The sequence below is a fragment of the Spermophilus citellus genome, assembly GCF_964194105.1.
Source record: "Spermophilus citellus genome assembly, chromosome: 9".
Classification (NCBI taxonomy): Eukaryota; Metazoa; Chordata; class Mammalia; order Rodentia; family Sciuridae; genus Spermophilus; species Spermophilus citellus.
In genome coordinates, this window is record NC_138191.1 from 115,277,169 (window position 1) to 115,304,391 (window position 27,223).

General features: G+C 37.1%; 1 protein-coding gene across 7 annotated transcripts in view; it reads left to right on the forward strand.

Moving 5' to 3' along the window:
- Positions 1-27,223, forward strand: part of PHC2 (polyhomeotic homolog 2) — a 105,113-nt gene that overhangs the window by 136 nt on the left and 77,754 nt on the right. For 2 of the 7 annotated variants that reach the window (XM_081305087.1, XM_081305093.1), the window contains exon 2: positions 15,317-15,420. The exons of 1 other annotated variant lie outside the window; for it this stretch is intronic. The gene's annotated coding sequence lies outside the window, so the exon portion shown is untranslated. Of the gene's footprint in view, positions 1-18; positions 826-15,316; positions 15,421-25,794; positions 25,888-27,223 lie in introns of those variants that run through there. 4 more of the 7 variants (XM_081305090.1, XM_081305089.1, XM_081305088.1 and 1 more) reach the window with 4 other exon arrangements.

Sequence of the window (27,223 nt, forward strand, 5' to 3'; positions counted from 1 at the left end):
CGGGCGGGCGCGTGCGCGCTGGGGTCGGCTCGCGGCGGACCGGCAGCTTGCGGGGGACTCCCGGCGCCGCGCTGCCGGCTTAACCCTTTGGGCACCCAGCTGTCACGGAGCAGCGGGGCGCGGCGGCAGGGCCCGGCCGCGCGAGGCGGGGCATTGCCGTGGGCAGCGGCGGCAGGCGGCGGACGGCCTGACCCGGGATCTGCAGCGCGGGGCCCGCGCGGGGACTGAGCAGCCGGGGCGGGCGACCTGCTGACCGCGGCACGCCGGGGCCCGGGACCCAGCCGAGAAGAGGGCTGCGGCGAACTCTGCGGTCCGGGTTTGCGGGAAGCTGCGGGGAACCGGCTGAAGTCCTGGCACTCGCGCGCTTTAGGGAGCGGGGATCCGGTCCGGCGCAGAGGCCCGCCTCAGCAGCCAGTGGCCTTCGCGGCCTGCGTCTCCGCCACTGTCCCGCAGAGTGCGGGGAAAACCGGGGGTCGGGCCTGACCACGGCGCCCCCTCCTCAGCCGCGGCCTGACAGTCCAGCCGCCGGCACTTTTGACCCAGAGTCAAGCCTGGGGTCGGGCACGGGGAGGGGGGAATCCTGCGGGAAGAAGGCGAGATTGGTGCGTGGGGTCACCAGCCAAGGGAACCCCGTTGTTGGTCCTGGGAGGAGAGGACAGTCCCCTTAAGGAAACACAGGCCCCATAGTATGAAAAGGAAATTTACCCAAGAAAGGCACTGGCCCCTTGTTTTCTGTGCTGGGTGATGACCTGACACCCATGGAAAAAGGTCACTGCGGGACACCTGGATCGGGTCTGTCATGTACAGAGGAAGCAGCTGTTTTACGTGAGTTTCTAACAAATTTCTTATGAGGAAAGATTTAAATTCATCTTTCTCCCCCCCCCCTCCTAGGACTGCTACAGAAGTGACGTCTTTTAATTATTCCCCCTCCCCCAATTCACTAAGACTGGCGGCAGCTTTAGGCTCACAGTGTAATTTAGCTTTCACTGCAATAGAAATGGTAGGATGGGAGATGTGCCACTAATATTTAGTTTGCCCTGGGAGTTTTCCTGTTAGGGAAAATTTTTTCATCTCCCATGGTGATGAAAAACCTACTAATGTACCAGTCATATCAATGGAGTTTCATTTATGAGTCTAAAGCCTTTTCTTCAAAATCAAGGGAAAATGTGGTTACACATGTAAAGTACCAGGAACCAAATGGATTTTTGCAAATGAAGTGCAAATTGCACTTCCGTGTTGCTCTTGATGTCTTTTATCACACAATAAACACTTGGCGTATGCCAGGCACTCTGCTATGTCTTGGGGATGCCATGATAAATAAGATAATTATTCCTTGTTCTCAAAGAAGTAGTGGGAGAGACAAAATTGTTAGTAAAAGTGATAGCAGCATAATAGAAGAGGGCACAATTAACTGTGTAGAAGATCAGGGAAGAACACACTTAAGCAAGGTGATAAAGGATGAATAAGAGTTTGCTTTGCAAGGAAGAGTGAAAGGACTTGAAGAACAACCAAAGCAGAAGGACCAGTGAATGCAGCCACTTAAAGAACAGTTTCTCTGGGGAATGGCTTCATATTGTAACTGTGGCATTTTCCCTTTCTCTACAACATGCCTTTACCAATATTACCTAGAATTTCTCACTTCTTATTACAATTTTCCAGTGGTATTTGTTTTTCTCCCTCATATTTTACCCTCATCAGTTTTTCTGAGCCTCATTCCTGGTCTTTGTCATCTATATCTTGGCAAGAAAGTTTCCAACAAGTGGAAGTAGTAACAGGGTAGTTTACAAGACTTCCAAGGTAGAGGGCCTGAAAACTGGGCACTAGAAGCAGCTTCCTAGGAGGACAGATCTAAGCCATACAAAAAGAGAAATGCAGGTCATAGCCAGGGAAGCAATGCTGGATGTCAAATCTGTGAGACCTAGGGAAATGAGTAATAGGATCAGAAACTAGAAGGATCTGGATCAAAAGAGGATTGGACTGTGCCGGGAGTTAGGGCAAGCCCATTGGGGACAGGCCATGAATCACGCAGATGAGTCAGAACCCACTGTAGTGTAAAACAGCTGTAGATCTGACAACTTCAAGCACCTGTGCAGAAAAGGACAGTGTTATTTCCTTGGGAAACTATTTCCAGTGCTGTCTCCTTTCTGTTCTCTCTTCGTCTTTACTATTTATCCTCTTAATCCCAATTTCTACCCATGATTCACTTTTGTAGGATTTCTTTTACTAAGGTCTTAACTAAGAGAGCAGAGAAAATCCTATTCTTCTGCCTTAGTATGTATCTCCAGAACTATAAATAGTCCATTTTACCTCATAAGCCATCAACTTGCCAGCCTATTTTTACTTTCTGGTCATTTAGAAACAGCACAAGGGTAGGTGACAAAGTTGTAAGATGGACCTTTTCCCCAGAGCTCATCTAATGTTTGAATCATTAAAGTACTTTTAGTTTTATGTAAGCCAAAATTTGTTTTTAGAGTGAACTGTGGAGATTTTTTGGACACATCTCTTGTGAACTGCATTACAGATTAAGCTATGTAAAGAAGGTAACTCAGGGGTGATGTGCCTAAAGTGCTTTGCTAAGATTGACAGTTGTGTAAGTTCTAGAAAATCATGAGTAGTACTTAAGCAATCTTCTCAATATATTTACTGAACACCTGCTTGTGTGCAAATACTGTGCTGTATTTGTGCTTTGGAGAAGACGGGAAAATGAGAGAGGTGATGTGGTATGGGGTTATTCTCAGTTAACTAGGATTTAGATCCCAGTTCTTCCAGTTACTTGCTGCATAACTTTGGGCAAGCTGTTTGACTTCTGTTTCTTCATCTGTACGAAAGCCACCTACCTCATACTATTTTGAGGAGTAAATGAAATCACAAAGATAAAGCATTAATTCAGCACATTTTGGAGGTACTAAACATGTGTTATTTTAGGAGTTGAGAAGGAAAAAGATCATCATGCTGGTTATAGTGGTGCATACTTATAATCCCAGCTACTTGGGAGGCGGAGGCAAGAGGACTGCAAGTTCAAGGCCAGCTTCAGCTACTTAGCAAGATCCTGTCTTAAAACACAAATATTAAAAAGAGCTGGTAATATAACTCAGTGATAGAGCACTTGCCTAGCATGTGTGAGACTCTGGGTTCAATCCCTAGTTCTGGTTAAAAAGAAGAAGAAGAAAAAGAGGAGGAGGAGGAAGAAGAAGAAGAAGAAGAAGAAGAGGAAAGAAGAAATAGTCATGAATTATCTTAGGGCTTCAATTTTAAAAGGAAAGGGAAGAGGGGCTGTGGTCGTGGCTCAGAGGTAGTACACTTCCCTGGCATGTGTGAAGCACTGGGTTCGATTCTTAGCACCACATAAAAATAAATAAAATAAAGGTCTATAAACAACTAAATACACACACACACACACACACACACACACACACACACACATATATATGTATTTTTTTTTAAGGAAAGGGAAGGGAAGGAAAGGAAAAGATCAACATGAGCTATGGACTATGATTACCAAAGAAAGCTTTTTCAGAACTATGGTGAATTCTGTTGGAAGGAAAGTGAACAGGATTTCCTGATGGGAAAAATAATGTTCATTAAACATTAGGTGGGGATATAGATGAAAATTTCAGGCATCAATTAATGAGGTTAGCCAGTCTGGCAAGATCAGAGGATTTAAGTAGAAAAGTGTGAGACTGGAAGAGTTTGTTGAAAACATATTGTCACAAGCACTGAAACGCTGTAGATGACGGAAAGCAGATTTTTGGTTAGGAAAATGTGAGGTCATGAAAATAATATTTTAAAAAGATTCTCAACAGTCATATAGAGAATAGACTTTAGTAAGGAGAGAAAGAAAATTTTACAACCAGTTAGTTGGCTATTTAAAGGATGTTAGTGCGAGGGGATCAGGAATTGAATAAGGGTATTGCAATGACAACAATAAAAATGTGTCTAATAAGTATTATAAAGGAGAAATGAACTAGACTTTGTGATTGATTGGATAAGGAGGGCAAGAGATAAAGTAGCATCAAATGTAGTCTTGACCCTAGGCAAAGGATCAGCAAAAATAGGACAGAGGAAGGAAAGCCAGGGGAGAAGAGGAGATGCTAATATCCTGAGATATTAGCTAGACTTTTTCTAGATAAATGCTAGACTTTTCAGTGGACATGCTCCACAAGTGTTTGGAATTTGGGGGCTAATGGTCAAAAGAGGGAAGATAGGGAATTATATGTAGAGAAGGTAGTAACTGAAGTCATGTGGTTAGCTGGGTTCACCAGTGATTATGGCATAAAAATGGAGGTATAGAGAACCAAGGATTGAGGCTCAGAGATTAGCCACACTTAAGGATAAGGAGGGGAAATGGAGCTAGTACGGCAGAAAACAAGAAATATTAGAAAGGCAGAAGAACTCATTTATTCATCTAAGGCGTGCCTCCTGTTCACCACTATTTGTGGTGCCCTGGTGGATGCATGGCCATGCTGCTAACCATGAGAGTGCAGCCTCACAGAAGTCACGAGAAAAAGGGTTTCAAGCTGGGAGAGTGGGTCCATAGTAAGAAACTATGCAGAAAACACGGGAAACACCCATTATATTTAGGAGATAGGAGGTCGGAGTAACTTTTTGAAAGTGATAACTTTAATTTGGTGGGGGCAGAGAAGCATGGATATTAAAAGCCAAAAAGGTGTGTGTGGGGGGGGGAATTGTAGCATGAGACGCAGATAAGAAATGGAGACAGCATGTAGATTACTCTGTGTATGTTTGGCAATAAAAGGAAGAAAAAATAGGAAAATGGTTAGAAAAAGTAGCAGAATCAAAGAAAAGATTTAGTCCTCCCTTTGTGCCTCATTATTTTGTTCTAAACTGGTGTTCTTTTTCTTTTGTGACCTTAATAGCAAGTCAACAATTCATTTCTTCAACTTACTGCTTTAATAACTATCTACCTGTACATTACACTGAACAGTAATAGTATAGTTACCATTTATTAAGTGCTAGGCATTGTGCTAAGCATTTTATATATTCTATTAAATATCCCATTTAATTCTCACAAGCTGGATTCTAATCACACAACCTCTTGGAAACATGGAGAGGTGAAATACATCGCCTACGATCACATAGCTAATGAGTGGCAGAGATAGGATTTTGATCCAACTCTGACTCTTCAGCTTTTCTACAGGACCATGCCTTGCTGTCTCTGAAGGCAGGGCCAGCTTCATGGACATGCAACCTATGCAGTCTCCCAGGACCCTGTATTTAGAGGGGCCCTGTGCCTGATTTAGTGCTCTATTGTTGCTGGCTTGCAATTTCAGTGATTTTTAACAAGGGGCGCTGCGTTTTCATTTTGCACTGGGCCCTACAAATCATGTAACCATTCTGGCTGGGGTATCAGTGCTGCCTTTAGGTGTAAAGCTGGGAAAGTGTGCCACGCTGTAGCCTTTATTTTGGTCAAGTGGTCCAGAGTCCTTGCTGTGTCATGATGCACAATCACATTTTCCTGTCTTCCTCTCATTTTGGTTTGGTGGTATGAAGGGGAAAAGGAGATAATTTGAATTTTAAGTGGATTCCCAGTCAGTATGAAAAGAATAGAGAATGAAGAGACAAGGAATTATTTACTCAAAATGACTTTTGGAAACTCATCCATTATATTTCAAAGGTATTATTTGATAAAGGTATAATCCTGTGCTATTTTACTCCCAATGTAAATAAAACATGAGTTCATTTCTGTTTCCTTTGTAGTTAGATGTACCCATGTGTCTATGGAAAGCTAAGGAGACCACTTTTCAAACTACTTAAACAGAAATTAGAGTTGGACAGTTTTTCTGTGACTTATCTGTTCTCTTCTGGTGCCTTTTTACCCAGACTGCCACCTTTCACTCCCAAAGCACAGACTTTCCTGTTTACCCATAGTGTCTGGAATGCTCATTTTCTGCTCTTGCCTTTATTGCTCATTCTGTTAAAATTTCATGTACTCCCACAGACCATGAAAAACAGAAAAACTTTTTTTTACATTTTCTTTCTTTTTTGCCTTTGCTTGAACCTGAAAAATTAAAAAATTAAAATTTTATGGTTTTAGTGATTATTATTCTCTTGAAAACAATTTTTACTCACCTTCTCTCTCCTCCTATTCTCTATCTCCCTGAGTAATAATTTAACCAAGTACTAACCAGGTCTTGACACTAACCAACCACTTGACCTAGTCCTACGCCAGCCAACCCAGATGTCCTCATGGAGGAAATCAGACAGGACTGAGATTGTGTTTCCTCCTTCCCTTACCTATCTCCTTCCTGTTTGGAATGTTTGTCTTCCTTTCCTATTCCCAACATGGACCAAGTAAACCTAAGAAAATGTGAGATTAAAAATATGAAAAGATTTCCGGTGCAGTATAACTTATGGCATACCTCATGAGGCAGTTTAGGCGGCTACGTGTTCTCCACATTCTCTTGTTTGTGCTATGATATTGCTGCATAAGAAATTACTCAAAGTTTATCAGCTTAAAACAATCAGCTTCTTTATTTTAAAGCTCTATTCAAGCATTACTTCTCGGAAACACATCCATCTTGCTTTTATTGACTTAGTATCTTTCCTCTCTGGTCCTCCTTTGTACTTTAACATCTCATGATAGCATTTACCAAATTTTATAATTTCTAGGGACTGTGTCTTTTTCATACCTATAGCTCCAATTTCTAAAACTATTCCTTGAACATGATAGATGCTTAATAAATGGTTGTTGAACAATCTTAAGGATAACTACTACCTTTCTTATCTTTTACACTACTCTTTAGAAAACTTAGGTATACTGCAAAGTATCCAGCCTTGTGCCCTAGGATAAATATATCTTTGTTCATCTTCCCATCTATAGATCTATTGTCACTGAAGGTAAAAATGTAAAGGTTTATGTCAAGGACTACTTGACATGCCAGCTCTTTGGCTCTAGTGAGGACTCAGCCTTCTCTCACTCTGTGAATCCCTGTGCCATCCCTTCTCTAAAACCAGTTCCAGATCTCATATGAAATCATATAGTTTCAAAGTCAACATTGGTTCACTTTTCAAATATTTAACTTGAGACTTTATAAAGGCAGGGTCTGTGTCTGAGTGTTAGTTGCTGTATTCCCAATACCTGGCACTAGAAGCTACTTAAATACTTGATGAATGAATTAATGGAACTCTTTTCTTGAAAACTTATGCCTATTCCTGCTATCCACGTGCTGACTTCTCATATGGCCTAGACTTTCTGCCCTGGTCCTTAATTCTTTTCTCCAATGCATAACGTAGCTTGCTTAGAACTAAGTTACCTTGTTGTCTCTTGGTCTTCCTAACTAATATTGGCCAGATGCCCTTGGGACAATATTCTTTTCTTTACCTCTAACCAGAAACATCTAGCATATGTATTCTGTTTTAAAATATTGAACTAAAGAAAATTGCACTCAAATTTCTAAAGTGAATGTGTCCTTTTTAAGAATGAGTTTGGGGGGCTGGGATTGTGGCTCAGCAGCAGAGTGCTTGCCTCATATGTATGGGGCACTGGGTTCCATCCTCAGCACCACATAAAAATAAATAAATAAAAATAAAGGTATTGTGTCCATCTACAACTAAAAAAATATTTTAAAAAAAGAATGAGTTTTGGGCATAAACCAGGGTCTAAACTTTTTTGTAAGTTTATTGGACTGATTGACTTGTAAGCTTCAGCAGCTCAATGCAAATTAATTTTTATACCAACCAGTGAATCAAAGGAGGGGAGGGAAATGAATGGATGTGTAAATATGGTTGCCAGGGCAACTTTTCCTGACAGAAGAGAGACCTCACAGGAATTTATACCGTCCCTAAGAAGCAATGTAACCTGATCTTCCTCTGTTCTTTCTGATGGGAGAAGGACATGAAGAAACCATAGGTGCAGATAAATGGGGCTTGAGACTTGGAGACCTAAGGTGTAAGTTCTCCAAGTTAGTGGAGTTCTTCAGGGCACCTGACAACTAGCATAAGGCTCCTATTCCTTTTAAGGAACCATCTGGAAATGCAGAATTTCTGTGAACCCATCTCTGAAATAGTATTTCTTTATTCAACAGTTATTTATTTGGCATTTTCTAAGGTCCATTGCCCAGAAGGAAATATAATTGTAAGAGATTAATAACTATTTGGAGGTAATGGATTACACCTTCAATTTTGCTGTAAATTACTTCTTTGAATAGAGGATGACATGGAATTAATTAAATAGTTAATGTTTTATAAAAAATAAAATTGACTTCTGTAGAAAAAACATAACACAAGTGTATCTTGTGCTGTATTTGTGTTCTTCAGCCATTGCTCCTGAGAACAGCCTAACTTGCTGATTCGTAAAGCTTTACCCTAAGGTAGAAGTTCATCTAGTGGCAGTGTCACCTTTACTGTGGATTTAGTAACCATGAAAGACAAGTCATCTTCTTAAAGGCTAAAATCACAAAACTCTCCTTATTTTTGCTATAGTTGGTAGGTAGATTGAGAATTTAAAATCTTGTCTGCAAGATGTGATTGAAATATCAAACCTTGCCCCATATCTGAAGCCTATTATTCACTGCTGCTTTACTTTTCTTTTCACTTTTATTTTGTGTTCAGTTATAATAAGGCTTGCATTTGTTTGAAGAAAAAAAAACATATAACTTTAAAGCCTTTTAATCCTTTAATGTATTGAGGTTTTGTTTGGTGCCTGCTAGCTTTCATTGGCCTGCAGGGAGGCAGGAGGTGAGGGTAGCAGCAAGGACACTGAAGCCAGAATGCTTGGGTTCCAGCCTGCCTCTGCCACTCTTTAACTGTGACCTTCATTCTTCAAGTCTCACTCCGTGCTTCCTTCTTCTTTTGTATATTGGGGATAATCATGGCTCCTACTTCTAAGAATTATGGAACTAGATAGGTTAATACATGTAAGGTGCATAGAAAGCACTTTGTAATTTTTTTTTTACTATTTCTTGTGACCTCCAAGATAGTAGAGTTGATTCCCTTTAAAGGAAGAGAAAGTTGAGATGTATAAATGTATAATAACTTCCCCAAAGTTGTTCAGTAAGATTGAGCTCATTATTCTTACACTTAGTGTGGCATTGAAATTTCCTATTCTGCTTTATAAAAGAGAAAGAAATTGAGAATTAGAGTAAAAGGGAAGAACTTTGCTTTTGGAGCATTTTGACATAGAAATAACTTCACAAAAGACACTGAAGCACATGAAAATGAATTTTCTCTCTCAAAGGCAGAATGAATGTGAGAAATGATTGGAATAAATATAAGAGAATATCATTTTGAGCCAGGGTTGTAGTATATCCAGCCCTGTTATTGATAACAGGGAACTATTGGATGGCAGTACAACAGCTGCCAATCATGTCAAAATCTTCTAATTATAGAGGTGAACTTACCCATCCCTCACAGATTTTTAGTATCCCATTCTGTCTTGTTCACCTGAATATATAAGCTTTATTTCTATTTTTGGCCTTTAAATCTATTTATTTATCCAAGAAACATCTTTAAACTTCGTTACCTCATTTTTATGGATGCTAAGATGGACACAACCCTACCCATAGGTCTCTAGAGACAGACACAGAAATTTTAATTCTATACTGTGGTTAGTGTCATTACAGGAATATGGGTAAGAGGTCCGACAGCTTACTAGAGGGACCACTTGGCTCTGCAGAGAAATGTTAGGAAATTTTTTCTGGCAAAAGTGACTTTTGAGATGATGATTGACCCATAGGGAGGGACTTCCCAGGCCAACAGGAGGCAGTATGTGCCTAAGTGGGGCATCTGCCGGTGAGAGCATATGTGGGAACTCCAAACAACCCTGAGGATGGCAGTGCAGCATGAGCGGGGTAGTCACAGAAACCAGGTGATGATGCTTTACTAAACCACCTCAAGAGTGGCATGATCAGATTTGCCTTTTAGGAAGATCACTTGTAGCATCACTGTTCCCAGTTATGCTGCTTGGTTCGTTTTGAGGTTAAATATTATGAAGACAGGAACCAACTAATATAACCCGGATAGTAATTTCAGCAAACACAGATGAAGTACTTACCTTGTGCCTGGTTCTGGTATAAGCAATTGAAATATATTTATTCATTTTATCCTCGTAACAACTATACTATTATTATCTCCATTTGTAGATGGGAAGTTTAAAGCACAGAGAAATTGGTAACTTGGTAAAAGTCATGTGACTAGCAAGTAGGAGGGCTGAGACCTGAACCCTGGCAGTCTGGCGCCCACAGTCCATGCTGTTGAGCACTGTGCCACACAGGGCATTATACTTGGGAACTGGTCAACAGAAGACATGTGACAATGTCTAGTCCCTTCACTCCTCCAGCCCCTCCCTCTTCTTTGTATTTCTGATTTTTGCTGTGTTTTTCCTCCTTCGTTATCTTTTACCATTAATATCTTTTTATCCTTTATTAATATCCTTGTATAGTTTGGGTATCAGGGTAACTCTGAGTAGGCAAGAGTTTCCTTCTTTTTCTGTTTTCTGGAAGAGTTCATATAGTGTTGGCATTATATCTTCCTTTTTTTTTTTTTTTTTTTTTTGGTACCAGGAATTGAACCACCCAGCACTGAGCCACATCTCCAGCCCTTTTTATTTTGCTTTTGAACCTGAAATCCTCTTACCTCAGCCTCCTGAGCCACTGGGATATGGCATGCACCACCATGCCCTGCCCTTTCTTGAATATTTAATGGAATTCACCAGTGAAGTTATCTGGGTTTTCTGGACCATGAGTTGTCTTTGTGGAAAGGTGTTTAAGCCAAGAATTAAGGTTCTTTAGTAGATTCAGGGGTATTCAGGTTTTCTCTGTCTTCTTGAGTGAACTCAGATAGTTTGTGTCTTTACAGGAGTTTATCCATTTCACCTAAGTTGTTTAATTTATTGGCATAAACTACTTTATACTAGTGTCTTATTGTCCGTTCGTATCTATAGAATTCTTTCATTACTACTATTGATAATTTTTGTCTTCTGTTTTGTTTCTGATCCCTCTCACTAGAAGTTTATTGATATTATTGATCTTTTTCAAAAACCCAACTTTTCATTTCATTGATTTTTATCTGTCATTTTTCTGCTATTTCATTAATTCCAATTCTCATTAATATTTCTTTTCTTATGCTTACTTTGTAATTTGTTCTTCTTTTTCTAGCTTCTTAAGGTTTGAGACCTTTCTTCTTTCCTACTATAGGTATTTATTCCTATAAAATCCTTGTATTAGCTATATCCCGCAAATTTTTTTCTGTCATGTTTTTATTTTATTAGGTTCAAAATATTTTCTGATTCTTCTTTGACCCATGAGTTATTTTGAAGCACATTGTTGGTTTCCAAATACAAGGGATTTTCCTACCAGCTTTTTCTTGTCAGTTCTAAGTACACTTCTATTAGGCTCAGTTAATATATTTTGTATGATTTCAATTCTCCCAAATTTAATGAGTCTTACTTTGTGGTTCAGAATGTGAATTCCATTGTCATTAAGTAGAGTGTTCTATATATCTATATTAGGTTAGTAGTGTTATTCAATTCTTTTGAATCTTTATTAATTTTAACGTCTGCTTGATCTAATAATGACTAAAAGAGGAGTTTTGAAACTTCCATCCTTAAATATAAATTGTCTTTTCCTCCTTTTAGTTCTACGAATTCTCCCCTTATGTGTTGTGAAACTGTTGCTGGGTGCATGCACATTTGGGATTGTATGCCCTTTTGATGAATTGACCCTTTTATCATTATAACATTATCTTATTTTTCCCTAGTAATATTCTTTGTTCTGCAGTCTACTTTGTTCGATTTTGATAAAGTCATTTTGGCATGTTTTTTGTTTGCATGGTATATTTTCTCCACCATTTTATTTTTAACCTATATGTGTCTTTATATTTAAAATTGGTTTCTTATAGAGTGTGTATATTTGCCTTTTGATCCAATATAACAATTTCTTCCTTTTAATTGGAATGTTTATTTATATTTATATCTGTCATAATTATTGGTATGGTTGGCTTTAAATTGATGATTTTGCTATTTTTTTCTGTTTACCCCATCTATTCTTTTTTTTAAAATGTTTTCTCTTATTTTAGATTGAGTTTTTTATTTATAACTCCATTTTATCTTCATTATTGCTTATTGCCTGCTGTAGTTTAGATCTGAAATGTCCCCAAAGGCCCTTGTGATGAAGGCTTATTCCCTAGCATGGTACTATGGGTAGGTGGTGAAAACTTTAAGAGGTGGACCCAGTGGGAGAATGTAGATCACTGGTGATGTGCCGCAGCAGGGACTGTGGGACCGCGGTCTCTTCCTCTCTCAATCTCTTTCACTCCCCTGCTATGAGATGATCAGGCTTCCTCCCCCACATGCTCCCATCATGATATTCCATGTGACTATAGGCTCAGAGCAATGGGACCAATCAGTAATAGACTGAAACCTCCAAAACCATGAACCAAAAGAAAACATTTCTCTCTATAAGTTGATTATCACAAGTATTAGTTACAGTAATAGGATGCAAACATATTGTCTTTATGTCTTTATCATTTTTTAGTGGCTGCTTTTATAATATCTCTTTTATTTATTTACATGTTCAAATAATATTGTATCACTTTGTATATACTGAAAGTACTTTAAAACTTTACACTGCCATTTTTCCCCCTTCTGTCTGCTATTGTCATATATTTCATTTAATATGCTATCACTTTTGCTTTATTTTTTTTTAAAGAGAGAGTGAGAGAGGAGAGAGAGAGAGAGAGAAAGAGAGAGAATTTTTAATATTCATTCTTTAGTTCTCGGCGGACACAACATCCCTGCTGGTATGTGGTGCTGAGGATCGAACCCGGGCCGCACGCATGCCAGGCGAGTGTGCTACCGCTTGAGCCACATCCCCAGCCCTCACTTTTGCTTTAAATAGTTGATTATTTTTAAAAGATATTTTAAAGTGGGAAAACAAGTAACCCACCTGTGTACTGTTTCAGACATTCTTTATTTCTTTATGTTATTGAATGCCATGACCTTGGTAAATTCACTTTGGTTCCAAAAGGTTTTGAGTATCTTCCTTAGAATTTTCTACAAATTCAATCATGTTGTCTGCAAATAAAAAGTTTTTCTTCTTCCTTTCTAATCCTCATGCCTTTTTTTACCCATCATTTTGTATTTTGTATTTTGGGACAAGGGATGCTCAACCTGTACTTTGTTTTTTGTTATCAGTTTCCTTTAGCTTCAAGAACTTCTTTTCATACTTTTAGTAGTGCAAATATGCTAAAATTAATTATTTCCATGTTCATCTGTGTGAAATGTTCTATTTTATTTTCATTTTGAGAGATAGTTGGCTGGGCAAAGAATTCTAGCTTGGCAGGGTTTTTGTTTGGTTGTTGTTGTTGTTGTTGTTTGGGGGGGGGTGTCTTTATTCCAGTACTCTCTTGCCTGCCAAAGCTCATAAAAAATCTGTAATTTTTATCTTTGGTCTTCTGTAATGTGTCTTTTTCCCTGTCAACTTTTAAGATTTTCATTTTATCACCTTAGCAATTTGATTATGATGTTATTTGGATCATTTTCTTTATATTTATTCTGCTTATATTTGGGCTTCTTGGATCAAATACAGAAATGTTTAAATATTTTAAATTTTAAAAATGTTATTCCCTTCCTCTCAGATCTCATTTCCTTCTGGAACTCCAATCCCAAAAATATTAGATTGCTTAGTGTTGTCCTACAGGTCGCTGACGCTCTGCCCATTTTTATTCAGCCTTCTAGGCTTCATTCTGGATAATTTCTAATGCTGTATGCCTTTGAGTTCACTGATTTTTTTCCTGAAATTTCTAATCTGTTATCAACCCCATTCAGTCTATTTTTCATTTGAGATGTGTTTTTAGTCACTAGAATTTAATTTCAGTCTTTTTTTATGTTTTCCTTTTCTCTTGTTCTCATTTCATGTTTTTGCTACTTCTTGAACACATGAAACATATTTTTCTAAAGATATTTAAATACCTTATGTGCTAGTTCTTTCATCCCTGTGACTTCTGGATCTATTTTTATTTATTTACTTTTTTATCCTGATTAAGGGTCTTTATTTATATATTTATTTATTTTTTCTAGTGCTGGGGATTGAACCCAGGACTTTGTGTGTGCAAGGTTAGCACTCTACCAACTAAGCTATATCCCCAGCCCAAGGGGTCTTGTCTTTTTGTTTTTCTGAATGTCTTATGATTTTTTATTAGATACCAGGCACTGTGAATTTTATATTTTTCATTGCTAGATTTTGTTATATTCCTTTAAGTAGCTTTGGCTTTTGTTTTGGAATACAGTTTAGTTACTTGAACATAAACTATTAACAGCCCTGTGTCAACACTGGAGTTGTTCTGTCTACTCTTTTCAAATAGTCTTCAGTAGTTTTCTCTCATGCATGTGTAGATTAGTACTTAGCCAAAAACTCGAGGGAGGCCTGTCTGTGGAACTCCAGGGTGCTTCTCTTTCTCTCCATGCTTTTCTTCCCTCCCTCCCCAGCCCTTCACTCTGGTTCTTTGTTCCACGAATTTAAGCCATTTTGCCCTCCTTGATCTCTTTTCTCAGTCTCCTCAACCCAGGGAAACCCCTGGATTGGTTGTGTGTCCCCTTCTGCATTGCATCTTGGAAATGCCTTCAAGCAGCAAATGGGTAATTCATAGGGCTCACTTTGTTTCCTTTTTCCCAGAGACCACAAGCCTATCAGCTACTGCCTGGAAACCATTGCTTCTATACTTTGTCCAGTTTTTTAATTGTGTATAGTAGGAGGGTAAATCTGGTCCCTGATTCTCCGTCCTCTAGGTAGAAGTCTCTACCATTTTTTAGGGACCTTACATATTGACAGTAGATTGCTTTCTTTAAAGAGCTCTCACTGTAACAGACACGGCTTTTGAACAGTTAAAAAGTAGATCTGTATTTAAAGTAATAAAAATTGTATATCTAAATAAATCAAAATATGATTTAGGAAATTTAGATCTTCCCCACATGGCTGTCTATCATATGACCGGAGACTAATTCATTGCTATAGAATTGCATGGGGTTGAAAAGTAGTTTCAGAAGAGGGCTAAAGCAGATCAAATTGTGACTTACTGAGGAACTATGGTTGCTCAGAGCTGTACCCAGTCACTGAATCTTAGCTATAAACCCTCCATTGCCTTACTGTCTATTTAAATCCTTTGTCAGTGTTCTTCAGGGTTTAAATTTTTATTTTGATGTTTCATCCATTATTCGAATAAGGAGTAAAATACTCAGAATCAATGTGATAAAGATCAAAATCATAGTGAGAAAGTCAGACAAATAAAATGCAAACAATATTTAAACTGTGATAGTCTCCACTAACTACTGTTTAACACCAGAATTAATATTTTTCTCCAGATCCTTGCTGACTGCACTGAAAATAAGTGAGGCTAATTATAATAATCCATCCTTGGGCCAACTTCTGTGGAGCAATAGATCAACCTCAACTATTAACCTTTCGTGTGAGTATGTGTGGTGTGTGCGCATGCATGCAAGAGACAGAAAGTGCATGTACAAGTACACATGCTCCCTGACTTATTTTGCACCTTGTATATGCCGGGCATCTCAACCATCATGACAACCCTGTAAATTCAGGTTTTTAGGTATACATCTCAGACATTTAATGAAAAAACTGAGATCCAGAGATACTAAATGACAAGTCCAAGTTTTCCCACTACACCACACTATCTCTTACAGTGCCATGCAGCATTACCATATGTAGTATCAGAATTCAGCTGACAACAGACCACAAACAACCTTGGGCCATGCATCTTGCAGTCATGTACCCTGAGCTACAAAAGGCAAGTAAGACAGTGTTGGATGGATAATCATAGTGTCTTTCATTAGGAAAAAATTTAAAGTTTATAATTCACATGCAGCAAATCAAAACAACAATGAAGTAATTAAGGCAGTAGTACATTATTTTCTTTATTTAGGCCAATTTAACTGAAAGAGACTGATGCGTGCCCAACACCATACTACCTGTTGCTAGATAGGCCTTTAAGTTTGAGGTTATAGTCACTATTAACAATGTCTGTGTTTGCACCTTTATCTGTTAAATTGATGGTCTTCATAAAGACCTTCACATTTGAGATTGTACCATGGAATAATTTTTCTGTAATTGACTTCTAGCTGTGCCATACTGTATAAGATCCTACATCAACTACAGGTCAAGTATCCCTTATCTGAAATGCTTGAGATATTTGTATTTGGGGGTTTAGATTTTTTTTTATTTTTTTTATTTTTTCAAATTTTGGAATATTTTCACATAAATGATGAGATGTTTTAGGGAAGGGACCCAACTCTAAATATGATATTAATTTTTGTTTCTTATATATATCCTGAAGGTAACTTTATATAATGTATTTAATAATTTTGTGCATGAAACTGAATTTTATGGCATGAAATTTTCCACTTAGGTATTATGTCGGTACTCAAAATCTTCAGATTCTGGAGCACTTTGGATTTTAGTATGGTCAAGGCATGCTCCACCTGTATTTTGCTTGCAGTCATCTTGATTTGTCTCATGATGATGAAGCTGCCTCGGGCTCCTCCTTCAGCTTCTCTCTGCCCGTGTTGGTGTCCATTGTTGGTAGATTGCTGTTATTACAGGAACTCATAATTAGATAGTAGGTTCAATGAATGCTTGTTAATTTATCAGTTCTAGGTATCTTATTATTTCTACTATTATTGGTACAGACAACCTTGAGTATGGCTACTTAAAAACCCATATATAAAGTCCTTGGTGATAACCTTGAGTTTCTCCTATAAAGATACAAACACTAACAGATTTACTTTGGCTTGTGGCTAATCAGGTATTAGTGCCTTACTTTCAAATCCTACACAATTTTAAAATAGTTTCTGCATTTATCAGTGAGCAGTGCTCTCTTTCATATTGTTTTTTGGTATTATACATAGGTTGTATTGAACTTGAATTTGCCATTTATTGGGATAGAGAATTGTAAGGTACATATATCTGGTACTGTGCTCGTCAGGAGTTTTTCTCAATGTGAAACATGCTGGCCTATGTAAGGATTATATCTACAACATTGATTTTTATTAGATAGTCAGTGGTCATGTCATGCTTTTGTATATAGAATGGAGACTCAGGATTCACTTTTTTTTAAATTCCTCATCTCCAAAATTTAGGGTAAAACTAGTGGTAATTAAAAAGGGGAGAAATTATGTGTAGTGTTTACATATATATGTGTGATAACACTTTGATTATTTTTTAATTTTTATTTTATTTTATTATTTTTAAATTTGTACTTTTTATTTTTAATTAACAAATCAATGTACATATTTATGGGATACAGTGTTATAATTTAATATACTACACTTATACAATGTATAAAGATCAAATCAAGGTGATTAGCTTCTCCATCTTCTTATATATTTTATCATTTCTTTGTGTTTGATGCATTTAAGCTCCTCACTTTAGTTCTTCATAAAATATATAATGGGTTGCTATAAACTGCAGTCACCCAACCATGCTGCAGAACACTACATTTTATTATTCCTATTTATCACCCATAGTCCAACCTCTCTCTATCCACCCACCACACTCTTCCTTGTCTCTATCTCTGTCCTTTCTTCTTGCTTGAGAGAAACTGTCTCAACTTCTATATATGACTGAGAACATACAGCATTTTTCTTTCTGTGTCTGGCTTATTTTATTTAACATAAATTACCTCTGACTTTGCCCATTTTGCCACAAGTGACAGGATTTCATTATTTTTTAGGCTGAATAATATTTCATTGTTTATATTTACCATTGTTTCTTTATCCATTTATCTGCCGATGAACATCTGGGTTGATACCGTATCTTGACTATTTACAAATAGTAAGCCTTGGTTTTTAAGTTACCATATAAATATTAGTTAAGAAATCCTCTTCAGGACCAGACTGCCTGAACTTGAACCCTAGCTCTTCCAGTCACTAATTGTAAGTGTGACTTTGGTCAAGTTACTTAACCTCTCTGTGTTATTGTACCCTGTGACCTTGGTAAATTCACTAATTCTAATAGTAGTTGTTCAATAGATTCCTTAGGATTTTCTACAAATTCATTCATTTTGCCTACAAGTGAAGACAGCTTTACTACTTCTTTTTTAAACCTTTATGCTTTTCTTACTTACTTTGTTGTGCTGGCTAGCACCTTCAATGTAATATTAAATGAACAATTGAATTCTATTCCCAGTCTTAGGAGAAAAACATTCAGTCTTTCACTATATAAACATGATGTCAGTGTAGGCTTTTGTTATGTGATCTTTTTGAAATTGAGGACATTTTCTTCTATTTCTAGTTTGCTTGGAGTTGTTATGATGACTGAGTACTGAATTTTGTCAAATGATTTTCATCTATCTATGGGGATAATCATATGCTCACCTTCTTTGTTAATATGGTGATTTATATTGATTGATTTTTTCAAATGTTAGAATTTCTCTTAATATAACAAAAGGAAATTGAGATATTCCATTATCTTTTTTTGTGCATTTGTTGGGAACTGGTAGTATTTTAAGATAGTTCAAAATCTCTAGGCTTATTCTCTGTCTCTCGGTTATAAAGACAATATGTTAAAGACATAATAGACAACAATAATATACCCTTTGGGGGAGAAACAAATGATTATATTGAGACTTTCTAACTGGTGATTTAAATTTTGTGATGAAATAAAAACTATAATAATATAGTATTTACACTAGCTTCCTGATCATTTAATTCTCCCATAATTCACAGAAAAGCAATTTTAATTCTTTTGAGATCGTCCTTTTCAAATAAATGAACACACTGGGTAATGAAGCTGACTAGGTAACATTTTATAATTGTTGAGATGTAATTCACTCCATATTTAGAAATATTTTAGAGTGGCAATTATAATAAGCACAAGTGTCCAAGTGATAAAATGCTCAGTTCTTCATTGCATGATAAACAAAATGGGGACTTCCGTAGTTGACACCTTGATTTGTCACATTTGCTGTTCAACTGTGGCCATCATATGATGTTCGTTCTCTTTATAGGAAGGTATTTTGGTTGTTTGTTACTAGGTATTACAAGGCCTGTCTTATCATAGTGACTGCTATTTTTGTAAAGAAAGTGATTTAAAATAAGTGTTCAAATATAGAAAGAATGATTCATTCTCCTGTTGCCAGGGCCAGTACTACAAATGGAAATCGCACTGAGGGGGACATCAGCTGATTGAGTCTTCCATTAGGTTTTATTTTCATAGCCTTTGATTCCTAAAGCCATAGCTTGCCCATTGCCTCAACAAATGCATTGTACAAACACAACTGAATCACATAGGTGAGTATGTGGCTGAAGGCAGCTCTGGAATCTTGTGATGCTTCCCCTATGTGAGCTGCATCAGCTCTCTCACAGGATTGGTCTTTTCAGTTTCCAGAAGCAGCATGGTCTGCTCCATTCAGCTGCCATGCCTACCCCATTCTTTAACTCTGTCTCTCGCTCCCTGAGCATCATTCACAAAGACAGTCTGCTCTAAGGAGAGGCACAGCCAGCTGAGGAAGGAGGCGAGGGAATCATGCCAATCAGAGGGGAAGAGTAAGACATTAAAAATGACATCAGTGCAGTAATCCCATAGGGACTGAAACAAATTGAGCTGGTAGGTTTTTCTTGGAAATTCCAGCTCTTTCCAGGCATTTGTTTTTCTCTGTAAGAGCAGGGCAGGTTTGAGTCTTTTTATGTGACAGGCCATTCAGCAGAAGCAGTTAAGCCTACACAAAACTACTAAATAAATAACAGGCCTTCCAGCATATACTTCATGTATAATGATATGAAGTCATATAGTTTTTTCCTTATGGTATTCTTTAAAAATCTTTTATTTAACTTGGTGCAAAAGAAATTATAAGGTAGGGATAGTTTAAAAGGAAGACTATTTGATAGAAAATGATCACATTTGAAGTATTTGTCATTCTCTTAACATTATGTGGGTAGATTTCTGGTTCTTAGCAATCAGTAAAGTTCAATAAATATGTATTATGACCCACCCACTCATGGATGAGTGCCACTCTTTATTTTGTGTAGGCCATCTGAGACAGAGGATGGAATTAGAAGATAAACTTCTTTGCTAATCACTGATTGAGGATGGATTGGACCTGGAAAGCACTGGTCAGAGGTGGCTAATACTAGGCAATAGATATAAAGGAACTCTAGGGGTTTTTAAATAATCAATGTTGTTTTTTCTAATTACAAAAGTAATATGTTTTATTATAGAAGATTCAGATAAGCAAAGTCAATTTTATAAACCTATTATGAAAGCACCCTAAAGTAATGCTGTTACCATTTTGTTTGACATCCTTCTAACTTTTTAAGTTTGTGAATATATAGACATAGCTGTAGGTATATTTGTTTTTACAAAAGTCATGCCTTATAATCTTTTGTAAACTGTTTTTATTACCTTATTGTGAAACTTTATCCCTGACTGATGGAATTTAAAATTTTTAATTTCCCTCTTTTTTTATTATTTGTTCTAATTAGTTATACATGACAGCAGAATGCATTTTGGCTCATTGCACACAAATGGAGCACAACTTTTCATTTCTCTGGTTGTACACAATGAAGAGTCACGCCATTCGAGCATTCATACATGTACATAGGGTAATGATGTCTGTCTCATTTCACCATCTTTCCCATCCCCATACTCCCTCCTCTCTCCTCACTCCCCTCTGCCCCATCCAAAGTTCCTCCATTCTTCCCTTGCCCCCACCATTATGGATCAGCATACATGTATCAGTTCCCTCTTTTAATGACCATCCAGGTAGCTAAATCTTTGTGACCATCCACTTTGTTTGTTTGATTGTTTGATGTGGGATCTCACTGTGCCCCAATCTTGAACTCCTGGGCTCAAGCAATCCTGCTGCCTCAGCCTCTTGAGTAGCTAGCTGGGACTTCATACACACTACCTACCCCCATGATTATGTAAGGCAAATTCCTAAATATGGAATTACTGTGTCAAAATTATATGAAATACTATGACTCTTAATGTAGTTTTTTTATTTCCCCCAACTTATCAGGAGCAATTGTGTGAGAGAGTATGGACATAATTGAGCATTAGCAAGCTCTTTATTTGTATTTATCTACTTATATATCCTTGCACTTTCAAACCTGTTGTAAAGTAGTTTTCATTGTTCTCAGTCATCAACTAATACTCTATTATAAGTAGGTGGGGGAGGGTGGAAGAGATGAATTCCTGAGAACCTATTTCTCTCTTGGGACCTCAAGCCCCAGGCTGGTGACAAGGAAGGCAATAAGACTGTTTTGGTCCTAAACAAAGAGTAGATACTTATAAAAAAAAAAAAAAAAACAGAAAAGATACCTAATCTTTAAGAGCTCATTGCGTAGTCAGGAGAGAGAAAACACATACATTTGAAGCAAACTAGTATAAATACAAATTCACAAGATTAAAACTATTTTCTTTTTTGGTTGATTCTGCCATGCGACCAGCGGTGGCTTCATTAAAGAAGGTTCGATTCGTGAGCTCCAGGACAGCTTCTCCTAGCTCCAGCCTCCAGCCACCTAATGCGAGGTTTACTGAAGAGGCCAGCGAGAGAGAGAGAGAGAGAGAGAGAGAGAGAGAGAGAGAGAGAGAGAACATGCCAGGGAGTGGACTTTTTGTTCCAGGGAAAATCCCATCCAATGAAGGTTAAGGGGGGCAGGATCCCAAGGTCAGGGGCGACGATTTGGTCTTTGGGGCAGTGGCAGACACGCCTCTGCACGGACAAGCCCTCCGACCTGGAGAAGGGTGGGGAAAGCTCTAACAGCTGTGTCTAAGCACCTCTCACCCAGCCAGGGAGGTAACTCAAATCACGTGCGAGGATGGCCTCCCACAATTGATGATTTAAATACATTTTTCCTTTTGCCTATAAACACTCTGACAGAAGATAATCAAGACAGGATGGCTGATTACCTCTCCTCACCCCACCGAGTTCCCTCACTCTTACTTGAGGAACTTTTACTTCTGTTAATGGGATCTAGGTACTTAGAGTCACTGGTGACAACTAGAAAAGCTGAGAACAGCATTCTTTTTAAATTTTATTACATTTATTAGAGTGTTAACAAAATAGGAAGGTAGTACTGAGCCAAAATCTTGGGTAAAGCAAGTATGCAGAGAGGGAAACTTAGCACTCAAATCATTTTTCTTTGAATGCATTTATTAGTCTGAAAGAAATGTATGTGAAGTCAAGCTGAGTATTTGCCAATCTCATAGGATAAGGAAGATAGGTATCAAACCTAGAGACTCCCCCAAGTAAGAAATTGGATAAGGGGAACTATGAAGAGCTAAATCTAAGAGTGATCTGGAAGTAAACCATTCCTGGAACGGGTCAATTTTGTGTCTCCTAGGTAACAGACTTCTGGCTTAGACCAGGGTGATTCTATACTACTAGTGTCTTCTGGTACCTGACAAAAGCAAAGAAAAATCCTTTCTAAAGAATGGTTCCACTATCTAGGACTCAAATTAATCTTTAAACTTGTTCTGGTATAATTACCTGCAGTTATCATTCCATAAAATAACAAGATACCTTGAGTAATAACCAACAGAAGAGCTCACTGTGGAGACAGGAGAGAGAAAACACATACATGTAAAGAGTCATACTCTTGAAAACACAGAGTCCCACAAAACTTCTTTCAGATATTATAATCAGTAGGCAAACTATGCTATGTTTAAAGATATTTTTAAATGATTTTTAAATATCTCTAAGAACACGAATCTATAAAAAGTATTATAATAGATCTGAAAAATAATTACATATAATTTCTAAAAAAACACATCAACCAAATTAAGAACTCCAGTTAACATATTTATCAGAAAATCATTCATAACTGAGGACAAAACTGGAAAATAGGTCTGAAGAAATTATCCAGAATACAGCATGGAAAATAAAATGACAGAATATATGCAAGAGACAAAGAGGATAGAAGGAGAACATCTACTAACATACCTTTACTTAGAGTTCCAAAAAGTGAGGAGTTGAGAAGGAGGTGTGTTTGAACAAATGATGGCTGAGAATTTTCCCTAAGTGACATAAAAACTACAATCTACATTTTCAAGAAGCTTAATGAATCTCACACTGGTAAATGAAAAGAATTCACACTTAAGCACATGATAGTAAAGCTGAAGATAACCAGAGATAAGTCTTTAAAAGATGATTAATAAGTAAACAATTTACCTTGAAAAGAAGCATCAGGTAAAAATATGGCTAACTTCTGGATAGCAATAATGAAAGACAAGACTTCCACAGAAGTCTTAGCAGATCCTTTGCTATATAAGGACCTCCTGCCAAGGGGGTGCATGAAACCAAAATCTAATCCTCATTCCAAGTGTCCAAACCTGGCCCTGGCTCTCAATTGTTTCTTCTCAAAGAATACCTTCTCCTAATTTCCACAAAGTATCTTCCATTTGCCAAGCCACGTGTCTGTAGAGCAGCGTCTACTCATTGAAGGTACCTTGTTTTAATTTTCATGAAATCACCAAATGAGCTAGCAGCAGCTCTGCAGAAGGGTGGAATAATGTCAAAGTGTCTGTTTTGAAGTTATATGTTCTTTCTCTTCTTCCCACAGGTACACTTAGGCAGAAGGAAAATTAAATGCATTTGAGCCAGACAGATGCAGAGAGTTTGCCATTATTACATTAAATGTAAATGGGCTAAATGTTTCCACTAAAAGACAAAGATTGTCATACTGAATAAAATAATTTAACACTCTGCTATTTACAGAAGACACACTTAAAATATGTTAGTAGTTTATAATCAGGATTGATTTCTATTGTAAACTACAATACACAAGACTGCCCCCAACAACAAAGAATTGTCTAGCCCAATTTAATAATACCTGGGTTGAGAAACCTTGATATAAGTAAACAAAAACTTTACAAATAAAAAGATAGGAAAGAAGATATACCATGAAAATGCACACTAAAAGATAAGCCAATACAGCTATGTTAACAATAGACAGAATTATACTGAGTCAGCACTTCTAGAGATAAAAGGGGCTACTTTTAATCTTAGTTTTAATTTAATTAAAATTTCCTCAATGTACTGCTTTTTCCCATAACTTAAAAACCTCTGGGATTATTAATAAAATAATATGCTAGCCAATTTTATTGGACAAAATATTTTAAAAACTAAAATTTTCATTTAACAGAAAGATTTAGTAATTTTAAAGTTATGTGCATCTGTCTAGACGTAGTGGCATTCACCTGTAGTCCTGGCTACTCAGGAAGCTAAGGCAGAAGGATCACTTGAGCCCAATTGGGGGCCAGCCTGGACAACAAAGCAAGACTCCATCTCTGTAAAAATGAATTAATTAATAATGAACTATATTTATCTAACTAAATAGATAAAGCAAAAATGTCAGAGCCACAAGGAAAAAGACAAGTCCACTCTTAAGGTGTTTTACATACTTCGCTCAGCATTTGATGTAACAAGCAATAAAAAGACAGAACATCCAATTTAATAACACAATGATCAAATTTTATCAATGAACATATTTAGAAAGCTATAACATTTGCAGAGTATATTTTTTCAAGAATACATAGAACACTTATTAAAGATATCCATATACTGGATCATAGAGCTAGTGTCAACAAATTTCATAGGATTAAAGTCACATATAACAATCCTGCCTGGCCACAATGTAATTATGTAATTAATTATTCAATAAGAAAAAGGTGACTAGAAACTCATCACCACACCAAAAATTTGAAAAGTAACTAGTACAGTTCTATATAACATCATCATTCAGTTAAGAATGTTTTCTAACATAAAATCTTTTGGTTTATACATAAAACTGAGCTTTGAGGGAACTTTAAGTTCATCCATCTTAAGTGGGAGAAACAGCATTCAAAAAAGTGAAAGCAAGCAAATAATGAAGGCGAGAACAGAAATTAATGAAATAGAAAACACTTATAGAAAGGCTCTGCAAAGATAAAGTCAGTTCTTTTAAAATACTAATAAGATAATTCAACCTTATAAAGACTGGTCAAGGAAAAAAGACACACATAACCAATAACAGGAATGAAGAAGTGTACATCAATGAAGATCCTACAGATATTAAAAAAATACATTTCTAAACAATTAAATTCCAATTTCTTATTCTGGATATGCGAAGCCCTGTATGATCTAACTCCTGCATTCGCCTCATTTTACACCACTCCTGTCTACTATGCTGTCATCAAACATGCCAAGCTTGTTTCTCACTTAGATCTTTGTGCTAAGTAGTACAAAGGGATGCAATGTCGGTCTCTTTGTAATTTGATCTCAATTTTAAATATAACCTCCTCAGAAAGGTCTTTCTTGATCACCCAATCTATAATAGTAACCCAATTATTCTCCATGATGTCATTCAAGTTCTAATTCCTAATTAGCTCATATTATTGTCTGACTTTTTATTTGCTCCCTGATAGATGTAAAATACACGAGGAACCTTATCTTGTTCATCATTCTATCTCAGAGAGCACAGAGCAGGTTCTCAATAAATATTGAATGAAAATACCATATTTTGTTAGTTGTGGAGAGGTGGACTGGGGGAAAAATGTAGAAACAGAAAATGAATAAAAAAGAAACTATTGTGTGCAAAAATGTAGTGGAAAGAAGAGACATGAAAACATGCAGAAAAGAATTAAAACAAGGAGAGAGGAAAATACTTTAATTATATATTGTTACTGTTGTGTTTTGGAAAAACTTAATTAGAGGGAAAGGAACTAACTGTATTGAACACCACCTATGTAGGGAACCTAAATTGCCAGGTGATAGTTTTTGTTTGTTTATTTGAAAGGTTTTATTCTTACTGAGAGTTATCACTAAAATAACTTTTCTCCTTTTCAGCTCTTCCTTAGGAAGAAAAGAGAGTGTTTTCATTCTACAGAAAGAAACGAAAAAACTATTTGTTTTCCTGGAATAGATTGTCAAGGATGACAGGTAGGGCCATTCCCTAAGAAAGAATGGTAGCAGAACTTTTGGAGAGAAATCATAACTTTCATTTTTAATGCATTAAGGTATAGCTGCTTCAAAAAATCCAAATAGAGATGTTGACTAGATGATTGGGTTCATCCACCTGGAGCTCAGAGGCGAGGTCTAAGCTGGAGGTCTAAATCTTTGATGTATCAAAGCCATAGGCATGATGTGAATATCTATAAAGAGAGAACAGAATTCAAAAGAACAAGATTCCAGGGATGAAACTTAAAGAACTCTGATATGTAGTGCTCTGGATGGTGGGAGACAGCCCCAGGAAGGAGGCTGCAGGAGGGCCAGGAGAATGTGGTTTCGTTGAAGCTAAGGTAAGATGCTGTTGCAAGGCGAAGAATTGTCAGCAGTATCAGATGCTGCTGATGCACAAGGAAAATGAGAATTGAAAATGTTTTTTAGCTTTAGTGACATTGAAGTCTTTGAGCTCAGTGAAAGTAATTTTAGCAGAGTGGGGATGGAATCTGAGTCTGGTTTAGGTTAGTGCCCACAGTATCTCTGCATGGGGTAGATGCTTGATTTTGTTTTGTTTTGTTTTATCATGAAACATATAATTATGCAGACAAATGTATAATAGCATATATGTAGCATTTGAGGAATAGAATGAACAAAGTTGACCTATAATCCAAGCTAGGAAATAGAATCTTAAATGACACCTATTTGCCCTGCCTGGTTGCATCTACCTTCTTCCTCTGCCCAGGCCACATATGTATTTTTACAATATCCTTTTTCAGTTGCAGCTGATTTTGAACTCTCTTTAAATAGAATCAGACTGTATCCATTCTGAGTCTCGCTTCTTTTGCTCAAAATTATCTTTTTGAGATTTGTTTGTATTGATATATGAAATTGGAGGTCCATGTAAATATTGGGGAATCTCTATTTAGTTCCATTAAGTGGTGTTCTAGTAGCGTTTTGCAACCGGCTCTTCCCTCTCCTGTCCTGTACACAAGGTACCCGTATGATATTGCTAAGAGATGTCAACAAGTGGAGGTAAAGAATGGTATCTCTCCCAGTCTAATATCAAACTTTCTTAAGAAATAGAGCTGGATATCTGATAGGGCAGTTTTCTTTACACTCTTCTCTTTAAGAGCAATTTGCCCATTCTTGGCCTTTTACATTTTCATATAAATTTTAGAATCAGCCTATCTGTTTTCTTTTTTTAAAAAAACTAGGGACTAAATCAATCTATTTGATTTGGGAAGAAATGACATATTTATAACATGAAGTTTTATTGAGGAAGAAATAACATATTTATATTATGAAATTTTCCAAAACATAAACATAGTACATC